At 38.3% G+C, this 16,563-nt stretch overlaps 1 long non-coding RNA gene across 2 annotated transcripts in view; it reads right to left on the bottom strand.

Annotated features, from left to right (window-relative positions):
• Positions 1 to 318: 318 nt before the first annotated feature.
• Positions 319 to 16,563, bottom strand: part of LOC146526000 (uncharacterized) — a 34,393-nt gene continuing 18,148 nt past the window's right edge. For both annotated transcript variants that reach the window (XR_014873320.1, XR_014873321.1), the window contains exon 4: positions 319 to 16,300. This is a non-coding gene — a long non-coding RNA (uncharacterized LOC146526000). The remainder of the gene's footprint in view (positions 16,301 to 16,563) is intronic.

Raw genomic sequence — 16,563 nt, forward strand, 5'->3', positions numbered from 1 at the left:
TCTTAGCTTAAGGGAGTTATAACAGCACTAGAGTGATGTTTATTGCATGAAACAATTATTACTCCCAACAATACAGAAGACCTTATTCCCTGAGGCTACCTGCACAAGACGGAGCACGGTGAACAGCATCACCATAAAATCCAACAGTCATCTAAGTGTTTAATATAATATCGCTCTAATGATTACTTATGTTAGCCAGCTCATGCTGGCACGTACAGCCCATGCCTATGGACTTTTATCACAGTCCTCTGAAAAGAAGCTTGGCAAGTTTGTTTGTTTTTTGTTTTTTTGTTTTTGTTTTTTTTGGGGGGGGGGGGGGGGGGGTGTTAACACTTCATCAAGCCACTACCCTTCACCACAAAGAAAGGTGTAGTACCATGTTTCATATTAAATGGAAAGCCTCAAGGAGCAGTAGCCGCTTGAAGACGTATACCAGAGAGTCAGCAGAGTCCATCAAACCATCCAAGGTGTACTCTCAGTGGCAGGTGAACAATATAAGAACAACCCCACCAAGGCTGGAGATGGAGCAATACTGGAAAAGTGTATGGGAAAAGGATGCAACCCATAGCAACAATGCTCAGTGGCTAGTGGAGCCAAGATCAGTCACAGTCCAGTAACCATCACAGTGGCAGACATCCAAGGAAGGGTCTCAAACATGAAGGGCTGGACAGCACCAGACCCCGACATGATTCACACAGAAACTAAATGCTTCTTGAGCTAAAAAAGAAGCTACTGGTAGACAGAGTGGTAGACTGAACAGACTAACCAATCTGTGCACTGCCTGGATTGATTACGAGAAAGCCTATGGCTTAATGCCCCCTGGAATCCCTAGAACAGTACAAGATAGACAGGACCCTAACAGCCTTCATCATGAATTGGATGGAGATGTGGCAAACACTTGAGGCCAGCTTCAATCTAGTTACACAAGTCGCCATCAAGTCATCAAGTGCAGGATCTACCAAGGAGATGCCCTGTTCACACTACTGTTTCTGCATAGGCCTGTACCTACTCAGTCAGATCATCAACAAGACGGGCAACAGATACCAACTACAAAATGGAGCAATCGTTAGCCACCTCCCCTACATGGATGACATTGAGCTGTATGCTAAGAGTAAACGAGACATAAGTTCACTGATCGATACTACTAGGATCTACACCAATGACATCAGAATGTCATTCAGAATTGCAGAAGTGTAGTCGGATGATAAGAAAGAGAAGGAAATTAGTCAGAACTGAGGGGAATGCGCTACCATTGCAGATATCGAGGAAAGCTAAAAGCACAAGAGGAGCAAGGGGAGGAACCATCATGGAAAGACACGCTCCTGTACAGCATATACCACAAGCAGATAGAAGTAGTTGATACTGAGAGTTCAGCTTTGTCCAACCACTGAAAGACACTACAAAGGCACTAATCATGGCAACACAGGAACAAGCTTTAAGCACAAGATTCATAAAGGCTGGGGTCAACACCAGGCAATCCAGCACATAACAGCAGGGTGCTGTTACAAGATGCCAGCAGGCAGGGCATATATGGAATGCCATAACTAAGTGGATGGCAAATATACAGGAACATCTGTGCCGAATATGGCATGACAGTCCGAAAGTCAAAATGGGATATGCCCCCTAGGGTGGTTGAGAATAACCAAGGTAAGATCCTGTGGGACTTCCAGATACAGACAGAGAAGCTGGTGATAGCCAACCATCCGAACATAGTATTGGTGGAGAAGATGGCCGTAGTGATACATGTATCTCTACCAAATGATAGCAACTTCAGGAGGAAGGAACACGAGAATACTAAGGGCTGAGAGAGGCACTCTGAGGTCCTCTTGGTAATCGGAGCGCTCGAGGGGGGTGACCCTCAAACTGGGCGAGTGGCTCTAGCAGATCCCAGGAATCTGCAGTCCTATGAACAGCAAAAATACTACACAGGATACACATACATACACACAAACTGATCCCAGTAAAGTAGGTTAAAAGCTGAAGCTTATTCAGAGAGCTAAACTGCTTGGCTGATCAACACAGATGTTAGTAGGAGTGTTTTTCCTTAATTTTTTTCCTTTATCAGCAACTGTCTTTCATGCAGAACTGATGTGTGGAGATTGCTGAGTTGTCTTGTGCATTTGTAGTCAGTCATATATCAAATGGTTGTCATGGAAATACTTTTCCATGACCATGACTTGTACCAATTAACTGTAAATTGACCTTCAAAACTGAGACTGAAAGGAAAAATGGTTAATGAACAACATGCCAAAAACATTGTTAGATATTTTACAATATTTCCTTTAAAAAAAAATCAAGGCCCCAGAAAGGGAAAAGACCCTCACATTCAGGTTTGTCATCTTTAAAATGGATGTGAAATATGAAAGAGATGAAGGACGACAAGGTTAACTGAGGCTTCTCGCACTGCTGTGAAGTTGTAGCACATTTTTTGGACAAAGAGCCATAATGTGTAGTCTTGCAAAATCAAAGACAAAGCTCAAAACTTGCCTGAAGGAATTTTGTTATGAGATCCCTAAGAAATGTATTTGATACTTTAAGATGCTCTTTTATGATGTCCTCATTAGAAGATAAGACACGAATAAGGCACACTTGCTTACAGTGGTCATTTAAAGTAAAATACATACATTAGAAATGCAAAACTAATTCCACACGTGAATCATTACTCTGCTCGTTAAAATTTAACTACTGAAAGAGCACAGGGACTTCAGGAGAATAATACATAAATACTGCAAAAACGCAACCCTTCAACATAAGAAAATGGCCATTAATGTGCTCACTGTACAGTAAAATCATAACTGCATCACTTCACTATTTAACACATTCAGGCTCCAACACATAAAATCCTGGACAGGAATGTGCACATGCATTTTTCCTTTAGATTTAAAAAGCCATGAGTACAAATAAGCACCCTTTATAAAACCCAATCATTGTGAAATGTTACACATGTGCAACAGCTTGATTTTCAATCCCATCTTTACCCATGGATGCCGATTTTCCTCACTTTATTCTTCATTTGCATTTAAAAATTGCTCTTTATGCCACAAACCATTTCAAGCAGCAATTAATACAGCAGCAAAGAATCAGCATATTTTCAGTGAATATTAAACCGTGACACTGTTTGAAGAGGTGGTGAAAAATAAATGATGGTTTCAGGTCTACATTTTTGATTACAAACATTTTTTTAAAAAAGCAGCGAATGAGAGCCAGTAAAATACATCCACACATGGAACATATGATTAGCCACTGCTGGAGCCACTTAGAGCACCCCCAATTACAAAATAAGTAATATTAACAGGGGAAAAAAGAGGCCTGATAAAATTTAGACTAAATAATTTAGATTTTGATTGAACATATTCCTGTTTGCGCAGAGAGAAAAATATTTTAATGTATGTTGTTAAATGTGAACTCTGAAATTGGCTTTCAGTGAACAGGGCTTGGAATTCATTTCATTTTTCAAAGTCGAAATGGGTACACTTTAAGAGCTGGGTTTTTTCTAGCCTGTGATGCAATGGTGGGCAGCTAAGTCAAAGGAGCTTGCAAAGAAAAGCGTCTGGACTTCTTTAAGTTACTTGAAGACGTTTCACCTCTCATCCGAGAATATTCTTCAGTTCTAAGGTCAAATGGTGGAAAGTCCCAGATATAAACCTAGTGGGAGTATCCCCCCACAGAGGGACAAAAGGACCCCCTGATGATCCTCTAATCACCTGAGCCAAGGTGTGAAACTGGGTGTGGGTCCCAATCAGCCAGAGTTTCGGGTGAGTTCATTGTGAAACCTGGCCCCACCTTATCATGCAAATTCCTGAGTTCAGATGGCCCAGGATGTGAGTGGGCGTTAAGGCGTCTCGGAAGGGAACTCAAAACTGGATTATAGATGGCAGAGAGTTGGTGTCGTAAACCACCGCCTCTGTTCAAAGATGGTCGCTCACAGTGGACATAGATGGCTTCCACTGTGAGTGACCATCTTTACGACGATGACCTGGATGACTGAGAACCTTCACAGACACGGTGGGCAGCTAAGTTTCAGTTGCACATTAGCAACCCTGTAGGTCGCTGGTTTGAGTCCCTGTTCATATAGCAGCATCCCCGCAAATTGCCTGTGTGGTGCGTAAAGGCCTTTAGATGATTAATTTTGTAAATGACCTAGAGGAAGAAGGGGGGAGGGGAAAAAAAAACGCAAAACAAACAAAAAAAAAGAAAAACATAATGAGCAAAAACCTCACCAAACCAATATTAAAAACCAGGTATTCCACACCGGTGCTACCACTGGGCTTAATTAGATTGGTATAACTGTGTGTGGAAATTTATGGGAATTTAATTTGTGGGAATCAGTTGGGTTTTACACAATCCTACACTGAATTTTGCGCACTTATTAAATACCATGTTGTTTAATTTCTTCCACTTCATCATATCAGACTTGACTAGACAAAAACGGGTGTATGCATGGTGTGATGCATCCATGTGTGTGATAGAGAGACAGCAACATTCTCACCAGACATCTCCATAAGTAACAGTTTTTGTAAATGGTAAATGGACTGGTTCTCATATGGTGCTTTTCTACTCTGAGCACTCAAAGTGCTTTACAGAATTTGCCTCACTCACCCATTCACACGAGATAATTTTTTTTGTATACACATTGTTTATACGTTCAGCCTTTGGTTTTGAGGATTGAGGTGTTAACTGATAATGCATCTGAAAGAATGGCTTTTGTATTTCATGTACAAGAATAATGACTTTAATACAAGAACGGATAATTTAGTATAAAGCACTTGCCATTAATCAGTGGATATCCTCATTCCACTGTTTGAAAACTCTCCTCAGCAGAGTGCAACAACCGTTGTTCATCACCAAGAAAAATTGCAGATTACAACTTTTTTCTTTTTAAACTGATGAGGCAACATGTTGGTAAGTCTGACAAAGTGACCATAGACCCTCTATAAAGAAACACGTGGTGAGAGCTGAGAATTGTTAAATAGACTTCACATATATTGAAAAAAATGTCGCTTACGGAGAAATGTGCTAGATTATAAATTATATTGTGCTCTACACAGAGTGTGGGTTAGGAGTGATTATTCTACATTTTCCCGGCAATTCCATCTATGCAATGCATAAAAAACGTAGACGTATTAGTAGACAATTTGCATTCTGGAATGAGGAGCTATAGGGCAGCAATCTCTGCCTGCTCTCTTAATTTGTCTCACTGTCAATTCTCCTCTCAATCACAGAGATGCTACAAACATTACAGGCAGGCCATGGACCCTGCTGGGAGTGCAAACAGTGATGGGTATCAGTATTGACATTGGTCTAAAAGGATCAGTTAGTCTTCTCTTTACCCTGCAGGCCTCATGATTCCCTATTCATACAAAAACAGCCTGCAAATGCACTCCTCCCCCAATGCTTTCTCTCCAGGGCGCTCTGAGAAAACACAAGGAGCACTACTGCCTAATGCCCCATAAAATTCTGACATCACCTTTCCACAGGAGAGGAGGACACACTCGATTTGATAGGCTAATTGTGTGTGGCATAATTAATCAATGTCTCCTGAACGAAAAATTCCCACAAGTAGACTCCCAATGTCACATGAATGCCGACAAAAGCATAGAGGGTAATTAAATTTACATTTATTTTTTCTCCTTTATCATGTGATTTAGTTGTTAATGGAAAATATTTGTCATTTCCCCTCACAGGAATCTAGATGTGGCTGACAGCTGTGCAAGATGGGTTAACATTACGCCAGCAGGGCGATACTTGATTGCAGAGATAGCCTTTACATTAGGGTAGGTTTTTTTTTTTAATACATATAAAGTAATTTTTGCTCTGTTTCTCACACAGGAAATTGCCATACTTAAAAAAGTACGCCGCTGATGTTGCTGCTGAATAACTGGTGATGTCAACATAAGAACTGCTGCAACATAACAAAAAAGGATTTAAATAATGCAAAACTGTTTTAAGAAATTGAGGTCTTTATAAATGTGTTGAGGGGCAGCACAGATGTGCAGTGGTTAGCACTGCTGCCTCACAGCAAGAACGCCCTGAGTTTGCCTCCACCATCTGGCCGGGGCCTTTCTGCGTGCAGTTTGCATGTTCTCCCTGTTTGCGTGAGTTCTCTCTGGGTACTTCTGCCCCCAGTCCAGAGACATGGGGTTAGGTTAACTGGTAACCCTAAAATGCGAGTGAATGTAAAGACGCTACTGTGGTCTCTGGTGGGTCTTCAGAAGTCTGTAAATGTGAATCTGCCCATTCACATTTTAGCCCATTCTTCAAAAGGAGAAGTATGACAGCCACTACATTTTGTAGCTTTACCATCAGGAATTGTGACTGATCAAAACAATAACCTGAAAATTACATTACGTAAAAAGCAATAAATAAGTATTTAAATAAGTCAAAATGACATATAGGTGAATGGTAAAAGCTTGGCTTAAATATCAACACATTAACAAAGTTAACAAATTGAATCCTGCAGTGGCTCTGCAAACAGATCAATTGTAAATGTCTCTTCACTTCGTTGTCTCTTCCCGGTTATGAAACAAACAAGTAATCAGTGTCTACAATTCATACTGTGTACAATTACCAGCCGCCTGTAGCAAATATCTCGAGAAAGCTGCAAAACAACATTTGAATAAATCTCACAAACAGAAGACAGGTCGGTGGTTGTTGTGGGTGCGCAGAGATTGTATTGTGGATGTTGAACTTCACTGTGTTAAATTACAAATCTTGGTTGAGCTAAAGGGTTACCCATTGTCTTCAGAATTTCAATGACTGCCTGCAATTCAGCTAAATGAAGAGCAACGCAGGGGATGAAAAAATACTAATTTTAAACTTGCTCTTCAAACGCGCCACATTAAATAAGCTGCAGAGACAAATTAAGAAGAAGTTGCATAAATCCCACACACAGTATCTAAAGGCATAATAACTTTTAAGTTTATGTTTAGAGATACTGCTTCTCTGAATGAATCACTGTATGGGAAACAGTGAAATAAGCTTAATTTCCTGGAGCAATCGCAGGGAAGGAGTCACAGCAAGGAGTGCAAGCCACAGATTAACAGGTCCCTGGTGGCAAAAGTGTAAATATTGTTCTGACCCTAAAAAGCTTATGTGTGGAAAAATATGCTCGGGTGAAGGTAAAGAAAAGTTTAAATACTTTTGTCACTTTGACAAGACAAAAATAACTTACAACCACCAGCCTCCAGTCCAGCAAATTAGTAGTGGGGAAAATAACAATTTAATAGTACACATGCCTGTTTAATGCATTTTTATTTTGGGAAAGGCATGTTTAATTAAAAGCCATTGCTATTAGAGCATAATGAAAAATTGGTTAATTTAGGATTGAGACCTTTTTTTTCCCCGACTATTTACAGAACGTGTTTGTTTGAAGGAACAGCTTTTCAATTTGCTTGGCAAAGGCAAACAGCACACCACATTAATGCAAATGAAGTTTAAATGGATAAGGAAGACTTATCTTTACCTACAGTGAAGAGACTTATCTTTATCATACATTTAATTCTATTCCTACTTGAAAATTGTGTGCACAAATATTTGTGATTGGTGCAGCATATGTACAGAAATCATATTTGAGTGATTGTTTTAGGAGTTTACTTTGTCTTTTTTGGTCGAGACTTGCACCACAGAAAAGCAGAACAAGTGTGGATATTGCATACATCTAACAAGTTAGACATCCACTAGAAAATCATACACCAGGACACAACACATTGGCTTAGTTTGGCAGGATATTTACACAATATCATAAAGTATAATCTTCATGGTCTCCACTGGGAAAATACGGTGTTCCAGCAGTAACTTGTACAAATAATGTGTGACCAAAGAGTTACAAGAATTAGCCAATAAAAATGAAACGTATACTTGGATTTAAATTTGGTCCATCTACCTTTGAAGTTCATCTTCATGAGCATGTTCAGAGAGGGTTTCCAGCACGGTGGCTATATTTAGATCACTCAGAGTAGGTCTTGTTCTGTCCCCTTGCACTTGTGCCTCTGTTGTGTGCACTAGATTTCCTCCAGTGTGTCAAAACAGTGAACCATCAGCTTGACTTTTATTCTGGAGAAGTGAAAGAACTTGCTAACAGCCAAGTGGGCTGGTGGTGAGCAAAGATTGTGTTGTATGACCAAAAAAACCATTGTTCTTCCAATTCACAGTGTGCTGGCACACAATAGCACGTGTCACAGATAAGGTCTTTCCTCAGATACGTTAGGATGTTACGTGTTTAAGTTGACAGTTTTACCTCGGAGGATGAAATAAAGTTGCACATCCTTGTGAATGTTTTTGAGAACTGAAGCTGAAAACTGCTGGACCACAGCCAGAGACCTCACTTTTACCACCAGTGGTGATTTACCAAATGAAAATGGAGTGAGTTTCCAAGACAGTTGATGACTACTATCTGTGTTTAGTTTGATGAAAATATAGACATGATCACAATACCTTATAATTTATTATTCTAAAAACTGAACTTGCACTGGAAGCCACCCAAATAAGCACAAGAAGAGTACCCTAAAAGGAATATTGGCTATAGTTTTTGATTTTTAAGAGCCAAATTCTTAGCACACCTTGTCAGACGACACCAAAGAAAAAAACACAAATCTAACCATCTCAATCACAGAGATTTAAAAGCAGTAATTACTAATGTGAAGCAAAAAGCTACGGTGGTTTGATCAAGCATTCCCTTCTACTCCATTCAATTAAAGCAAATGGGTATTTTTACTACAAAGGATTTATTGTCATAAGAGTGTAAGAAAAGATCAAACTAGGCCATACAAAAACTGAATTGTTTTTTTAACACTCACTGCTACATATAGTAGTTCCCCTTTACATTTGTTATTGTGCTAAGTATGTGCTAGCAGCTGGCAGTTTATTATCTATGCAGTCTCATAGTATTTCTTTTACAGAGATTACTGACCAGCAAGGGAGAAATGAATAGATGCTGTTTGACGTTCTCTCAAAGCATATGAAATTCAGCACTGCATGTTGCTGGCTGTCTGACTTTGGGAGGTCGGATCTCTTTGATGGTTACAAAGATCAAAGGCAGAAGATTTGCTACTACTATCTGCAGTAATTTACACACAAAAACACACACACACACACACACACACCTGTTTTCTTAAACCAACTATTCAAAACAATTCATTATCATCAAAAGAATATCAGTATGGTTAACATGGCTCTTAGAGTTTCATTATTATATATGAATTAAAAAAAAATATTACTAAAATCCATTCATTCATAGGGAACTGACTGTTTTTCATCTCTTTCTCTCAAAGAACACATAATAGCAGAGGTAGATACAGAACAGCTAGATCATGCACTGCTATAAAACATTTATGAGCCATTAGATTGCCGTGCCAGAGGATGCTGCTGCCGATTATGAGGTCTGAGAGACACAGGCAGGTGGAATGGGTGCACAAAGGTGAATTTAGACAGCCACCAAAGCCCGTCTGGTCCTTTTCCATCATTAGGCTTTTATAAATTTTGCTTTTTTCAAGAGCATATATTTACAAAACTATGCAGAATATAGGTTTTTTTTAAGCGACAACATTAAATTTCTTAGTGCTTTAAGAGATGAAAATTTTCTTCTCATCTGTAAGACTGCACTATAAGTAGATATCACACAGCCCTCTTCACTGCATCATGTCAGCTGAGAGACCAGTGTAGATATGGAAGCTGAAGCCCTTTTTCTAAGGGATTTCTCTGTAAGAAGGTGATTTTGTTCTCATGGTGTCCGTTATATTACTTTCAGCATTTCTGCAGCTAAGACGAGATCTCATTTCAGCATCGTGCCTGAAAGAAGAGCCTTAGAGGAGATGACAGGCCTCTGTCAGAGCCTCCGTGCCAGGAAAATTAGGGTTACACAATTACATACAGTTCCACAAGCATCACCAAAAAGCCCTCTTCGTAATTGGATCCATTTTAGGGGGTTTAAAGCCCGCTTCTTTGAGATATACAGTCAGAGCAACCCTAAGAAGAGAATTCATCATCCTTTCTCAGTCTGCATCTCTTTTGCATTTAGACTGGCCTGGAAGAAAAACAAAACAGCCTTGCAGTTAGTCCTGTCACATTGAGTTGTAGAGCACAGATGCAACATGTCATTCTAAATCTCAATAATTCTTTCAGCTTCTATTTATACTTTGGTTTTTTGGTTTGTTTTTTTACAGGAAACGAAAGGTAACTCATATTATTAGCCTCGTCTGGAGAATTTTGACTGATGGCACAATATGATGCAAAACACTGCATATGTTGTGAGTTTTATTTTTGAGCCTTAATTGCTTCTCAAAAAAAGAATGGATAGATGGAGGTTGGATTACAACAGCAAGTTGTTCTTGTGCCAGGCCTGATCGGCAGCAATTTCAAGACAGGAGTAGTATAGCATAAAAACTATATTTTCAGTCTCATAAATCTCATGTTTGTGATATTCTAATAATACTATCACTGAAAACAAGAGGAAAGGATGCAGTCAGATACATCATCGTCGTATTGAATCATACTGGACTGAGCCAAGCTGAGCACTGCACTGCCATTAGGCTTCTTGTATTCTTGAGTAAATGACAGATGAGCCAGAAATAGTAACTACACTATGAAAATCAGTGTACAGTAAATTTCATTTTACTACAGTTTATTTATATAAAAACAAGGAGGTGACATGTACTCATCAGCTTTCAAAAGGGCAATTTAGTGGTTGAAAGAGCAGAAAAATTTGTATGTTTATATATACTGTACGAAAACTTAACCAGTACCCACTGCAGCTTACATACTAATTAGATCCTTCAGTCTATCAATTGAAGGAAATACATTCAAGGCAATGTAAGCTATCACTTATCACATAACGGCAACTGTGTTGTCACCTCATATTCCCATGGGTGTTTATTACAGCCCCTGAGGATCAAACTGTCTGGGGCAGACTATAAAGGTGATTGCAGTGTTTATGAGAACTGATTTTCAATCAGGCAAATGCAGTAGAGTGACTTTCCTCTTGAGCACAATTCAGCCCTTAACATGCTGAGTGATAATTGCAGCTCATCTGTAAAGGCTGTTTTAATGCTCTCTCTCAAGGTGTATCCTCACCATTTTGGATCGGTTTCGTAACTCTGCGCGGCTTGAGGAAGTCGTGAAACAGAATAAGATAAAAGTTACTGGAGCACAATGTCATTCCCCTCAGGCAAGGGTAACTTAAACTTTATCAAAAGCTCAACTGTAAACTGTAGTTTTGTTCTTGGCAAGGTTAAATGATTTGTACACTTGTAAGGAGAAGAATGAATGCCTGTTACTGTTGAGTTTTACAAAATATGGAAAAGGGAGAAGATAAAAAAAAAGAATCATCATGCATAAGCACGCACACAAGACCACTTACTTAGGTATACTCCTGTATATGAACACATGCAATCAAAAGGACACTTTGTCCTTACCATACAACCCTCCATCCCCCAAAAACATGAACACACACAACTGTCACTTGCACACAAAACAACCCTACTTCCTCTCTTCATTTTCATCAAAATATTGCAGATGAGGTCTTGAGCTCAATTAATCATGCTTCAGCCCTCCTGCACTCCGTCCCCCCCATTAATCACAAAGCCCACCATACTGCAGGGTCAGTCCTCTCTTTCTGGGAGGGGTTGTGTTGTCACCTGTTCTGTATACATAACTACACCCCCACTGCACTAATACACACACCTGCAAGCAAGTATGCACACAATCAATGCCATTTTTGTGATTTATTTCATTCAGGCAAAAAAGGTTTGGCTCATGTACAGAGATTATTTATCTCATAAGAAAATTAAGTTGATGTCTGATTTCTAAAAACAAGACACGTACTGTTTCTATAGTATCAAAGATGATGTAGCTACCACAGAAACTGAACAGTAACAACATGTCAAATGCTGGAGGCTAGTGCAGATACATGAACCAGTCTACTCAGGATAAAAAAAAAAACAGTTGTACACAGATTTTTTTTTCAATAAAGATGATATGGAATGTTCTGGCTGAAAAGTACACTGCTGTTACGATGGAAACAGAAATACAAGCAATGTTTTGAGGTTTTAGTGAAGCTGGATTTGTTTATATGAGCTGCAATTCCTTGGCTAGCTACAGAGGTTACGCTACAAAAAAGCATCACTGGCATTATCCTTAGGTGTTAGGGTATGGGTTTGCTTTCAATATATGTGCTCGTAGGCATCAGTGAGCAACCTTGTCCCTATACATACTAAAAAGATAGTATAGTATAGCTGTCAAACAAGTAATCTTTCCATTGTATTTCAAGTAAAATTGAAACTCAAACTGCTAGGATTCACCATGGCACATTCCTCTTATTTAGATTCAGCAGTGAATAACTGATCAATATTTATTTATCTCTCCTTACTTTTCTCTTCTCTGCTCTTCATGTCTGCTATTTTGTTAATGGAAGTAGAGAGTACAACAGCTTGAGAGGCAGGGGCAGCCTACTTAATTATAATAAATTTGTGACTCTTATCTGTCCTTAGTCAACCTTGGCAATTTTTACTGCATTCCTTTTACTGCTCACTCCTCAGTGGGCACAGAAAACACCCATCTTTCGTCAAATATCTGCTTAAAAACACAAGACAAACCCTTATCTACAAGCAGCTGTGAGCGTGTTAAGAGAGCAAATGATTTAGTTCCTCAGTACACTGCAACTTGGCCTGTGATGCATTGAATTTCTCAGCACTGAGGAGACAGTGCACTCTCCTGCTTTGAATCGAAATACTAGATAAATCTTGATAAGAGACATATGTGCAACTTTAAAATGAATACAGATTTCAACATACCAAAACTACCAAAGCATTATTTTTTTCTTTATAGGCTTGTAGGCTAATAAACAATACCTTAATCTATCATCAAATCTGACAACCAAGCAACTAAGCATGCAATGTTACAAGAACAGAGTTGGTGTCTTCAACATATTGCCAGTAAACAGTCTCAATGCAGCAAGAAAGCAAATCACAGTGGGGCTGGAGCAATGGACCAACAGCACAGTGCAAGAACATCAAAAGCCATTGAGAATTCACAAGTTGCCTGTTTTCCTATCTGACAATCTGCTGTTGGGGCACTCTCACTCAAAATAAATCAGTTTTTCCAGACATAAAAAATTGAACAATTGGAACAATATGACAGTGGTTATGTACTGTATGATTCAAGACTGCGTGTGAGTTCATATGCAGTACTCTTGGGTGTTACTTACACAGTAAATTCCTAAAAATATTGATTTAGAGTAATAATTAAACAAGAACTTCACTATATACTATATCTAGAGCTGCTCTTGGGCTTGAATAAAATTTATAATCACAATTATTTTGATCATAACTGAAATCATGAATATTTAACACAATTGCTCCTAGAAATGCATTATTGAACTTAAAATAAATACATAAATAAATAAAATTCACCCATTCGTACAAATATCCATTCATCCATTTTCTGCCTCTTATTTGAGCCTTAATAGAAAATGAAACATTAATTAATTGGCAGATTCTTTATTGCACTTTTGGTAAATAAACAGACGTAAACAACATCAATCTAATATTTTCTGTGTCCACCCTTTGACTTTAAAAATAGTACCATTTTATATCAGTTGGTATACTTGACCAGACAGTACCCTTTTAGACGAGGAGCTTTTAATACTTTTTATATCTCTTCCAAAGACGCCCTTTTTGATTCCTCACTGTAGGCCAAGAGCGCAATTATCAGTTTTAGGTTTTATTTCTCACTAAGTCAGAGAGGAAACATTGGGTGAACCAAGTATATGTTGATTGATACCATACATAATGCTGCATAATGATTCCCTTTTGAAAAAAAAAACCTCTGTAAACATAAGTAAAACCTTAGCCAAGCAACAGCTCCTGACATCGGTCTTAAAATGGAACAGAATAAAGACTATTGGACTGACTGTGAAAGCCAGCTTTATCAAGCCTACATACTCCTGTACCAACTCCTGGCTGCATGTTAAATCATTTTGACACTCCATTGGTAGTGCAAATGTGAACCAAAAAAGCCCCTGAAGCATTATTTCTCTGAGCAGCCCACAGCTGGGTAGTTACCCTCAGCATGTTCTCAGAACTGTTTGGTTCTAGAAAAAACCAAATACAAACAGACCACTGTAAATGCTTGCTACAAGCCAAACTGTGGAATAATTTTGGCAGGATAATTAACTTTTTTGGGAAAACTAAACTTGTTCAAGTGGATGTCTGTCAACCTATACACTACCTGCAACAAAGGAACCAAAAAGTAACAAAATAGAAACACCTCTGCAAGCAACTCAGCATAACAAACAGTCAAGCGTGCTGAGTGATGGACTGAATACCTATTTTGGTTTTGACCTTTTCACTGGATTTTCTTTTTTAATTTATTTATTTTTTGCTAAATACCAAAAATAAAATATCATCCTAAATGAATCCTTTAAAAAGTGCGTAATCTCTTGTATACCCTGAATTTTAGAAATTATACGGATCAATTCTTTGTTCTAAGTATATTGTAACGAGATTAACTTTCTTGATCATTCATCCTTTAAAATGTGGTTAAAACCCACCTATACAAAAGTCCAATAAAATTAAATGTAAAAAAAATCATGCTTCAGCAAAATTCACTGCTGCTAATGTTGCATGTAGCGAGAAAAAAGTGAAAGAAAGAAAATAGCATGAGTGCTGTCTCAGCTCCACGCAAGTGCTCCAGTGAGACAGCATTCAGGGCCCTGGCACCAGGAATAGAAAATGGAATATAGCTACTATTAATGCTGTTAGTTACAGTTGTGTTTGACTAATCGAACCATCTTTTTATTAGACATGACTATAAAAAAAAAAAGGCACACAATAGTCCATATACATTTTCATTTCACTATACATGTCATATTGGATTAAAGCAAACCCTGATGTCAAAGAAAATTTTATGCTTTCAGCTCAGAACAATTGCTGATAGCTCTAAGGATCTCAATCATCAGTGAATGCTATGATTTTTTTCTTCTTTTTTTTTTTTTGGAGGAGGGGGAAAAACACACACACACACACACACACAAAGACTTACTTTACTCAACGAATAAAAGATGGTGCTATAATTTTCTGGTTATCTAGTTGCAATTCTATTTGGGCCTGACTTTGTGTGACATCCAACACTTACTGTTTAATGCTAATAGATCAAACATTTTAACACTACGAAGTTTCAAATAAACTTGTTTCTTGTGCACAGGTTGAATATATCGATTTGTAGATATCTGTTTATAGAGTTTAGCTACAAATCAAAAGGTCCTGGGCAAACCTAGGAGAGGCAGGAACGATATACATTTATCTGTTGGATTGGAAATACCTACGTGTCCCCATATGATTTGGGGGAGGTGACTGGAGACAGGGAGGTCTGGGCTTCTGTTTAGACTGCTGCCCCCATGACTATCACCCAGGCTTAGATAAGAAGCAGCAGAAAATAAATAAAGCAATGGATGAATCGATCCATTTCTATGCATTGGAAGCCATGTTCTTTTGCCTCCAAAGTAATATAAAAAAGGATTTGCATAGAGCCCTGTAAGCAGACCTCTATGCAACCCGTTTGATGTGCTTTAGTCGACTTAAACAGAACAATGGATAATGTATTATGCAAGTCATATGCACTTTATGTCTTTGATCACACACACCATCTATAACTGATCAAAGCTTGGTTAGGTATGTGCATTTCGACTGGTACTGACAGTATGTAGACTAAACTATTGGTTTTTTTGTTCGTTTCTTTCGGAGTGTAGGGTATTAGGCTGTGGTGATAACTGACATGGATATAAAGTGCAATTAGATCAAGTTATTACACTTTTATGTATGGTGAGAATCAATTAAAGTGAGATAATGGATCTGATTTTGTGGCTCTCACTGCAGTTTGAACCAGTACAAGAAACAAACTTGTTTCTTTTAACACTGGCTACATTTACTGGACTCTGGTTGACAAAAAAAAAAGAAAAAAAAAGAAAAGAAATTACAGCGTATGATTTTATTCAGAGTTGTGATATTGAATAAACTACATCCTTCACTGGTTTAAAGTGTGATATCCAAAAACTGTTCTCTGTATGCTAACATTCATTCTTTTTCTAATAAACTTTCAGGACTCCACAGGGAAGGCAATTAACAGAAAAGCAGTGGTATGCACATTTTCAGTGCCCCAAATTCATCATTTGCACATCAAACAGCCTCCGCCTTTATCCCAGTCAATTTGCATATAATACCACAAAGGTGCATCAATGTCAAATAGAAGTCTTCATTCCAATGCAGCAACTATGTCTCCTCTGCTGGGATGCTGAGAGAGGTAGCTGCACCTGAGAAACACAAAGAAGCAGGTAAAATGAGGGGCAGGTAACGAACAGATACTGAAATCACAAGGGAAGTTGTTTTGCAGTTAGAGATTAAAAGGCATGGTGAATTATCTTACAGATGAAGGTTTCTTTTGTAGTGCTTTTGCCAATATCCAGATTAAACAGATATATATATTAAAGCTAAAGAATAAATTAATTAATTAAATTAAAAAACAGTAAAGAATTTTAAAATGTAAAAGTATTTTTTCAAATTCAATCACAATAAA

The sequence above is a fragment of the Neolamprologus multifasciatus genome, chromosome 1 (assembly GCF_963576455.1).
Source record: "Neolamprologus multifasciatus chromosome 1, fNeoMul1.2, whole genome shotgun sequence".
NCBI lineage: Eukaryota > Metazoa > Chordata > Actinopteri > Cichliformes > Cichlidae > Neolamprologus > Neolamprologus multifasciatus.